The sequence below is a fragment of the Triticum urartu genome, chromosome 2A (genome assembly GCF_056163025.1).
Source record: "Triticum urartu cultivar PI428250 chromosome 2A, HENAU_Tu73, whole genome shotgun sequence".
NCBI classification, from domain to species: Eukaryota; Viridiplantae; Streptophyta; class Magnoliopsida; order Poales; family Poaceae; genus Triticum; species Triticum urartu.
The window spans coordinates 703,818,713-703,819,895 of NC_141874.1; the positions used below are offsets into that span (position 1 = coordinate 703,818,713).

The 1,183-nt window shown below is 37.6% G+C and overlaps 1 pseudogene; it reads left to right on the forward strand.

The window, feature by feature from the left end:
• On the forward strand, positions 1–942 carry LOC147986947 (uncharacterized; annotated as a pseudogene).
• The last annotated feature ends 241 nt before the right edge of the window (positions 943–1,183 follow it).

Consider the following 1,183-nt stretch of genomic DNA (forward strand, 5'->3'; position numbering starts at 1 on the left):
ATGAAAGCGATAGCTTGGAATTGTCGGGGTATGGGTCGGGGTCTCGGCAATGACCGTATGCTTTTCCTGGCTAATTTGATCTGTTCTACTAGAGCCCAGGTAACCTTTGTTTCTGAGATCAAATCTTCTAAGGTTCGATCAATTGATCTTGTTAATAGGTTTGATATTGCTAATAGCTTTGTTGTTCCTTCTAGAGGTGCTTCCGGTGGGCTCTGGCTTATGTGGAATGATGAACTCAAAGTTTCTGTTCATAGTGCCTCCTTTCACTATATTCTAGCTAATGTAGTTCATCTAGCTTCAGGTGTCCATTTTTGCTTGATTTGTATATATGGTGACCCCTATCATAGGCAGACTAGTACTATCTGGAGTCAAGTTGTTGCTTTTGTGTATGATAACCTAGGGAAGCCCATGATGTGTATGGGTGAACTTAATGACATTTTGTATGATACAGATGGTTGTAATGGTAGTATTAATTATTATCGTTTGTCTGCTTTTCGTTCTCTTGTTAAAAATTGTGGTTTTTTTATATTGGTTTCAGTGGTCCTGCGTACACTTGGCGTAACAAACAACATACATTAATCCTATTTATAGACGCCTAGATCGATGCCTGGTTAACTCTGAGTGGTGTTGCATTATCCTAATACTAAAGTGCTTAATCTTCCTATTATTCTCAATGATCATGCTCCCATTCTTGTCTCCACTGATGGTAATTTTGTTAAGCCTAAGCAAACATTTAAATTTGAAAACTGGTGGTTACTTGAGAAATATTTTAGCAACTTCGCTAAATCTACCTGGAATAATTGTACATCTCACTCCTTTACAACAAAGTCTTCTTCTTTGGCGGGTTCTTTGAAAAAGTGGTGCAAGAAGAAGAAGCCTCTTCAGCAAGAACTTTTGGAACTTGAATCAAGTATCAATCAGATTCAGCAGCTTCCTTTGTAGCGGCAAAATCATACTTTGGAAGGCTCTCTCACTCTTAGGTATGAACAAACTCTTTCCAAACTTAATCAGTTTTACAAACAAAGAAGTAAAAAGGGTTGGGCCACGGCTGGTGATTGCAATACTAAATTTTTACATCAGGCCGTGATCAAAAGAAGAAAAAGGAATATTGTTTGTTCTGTTAAGGATGAGAATGATGTGATTCATTTTAAGAGCCTAGTGCTATCACTAATACTTTTGTCAA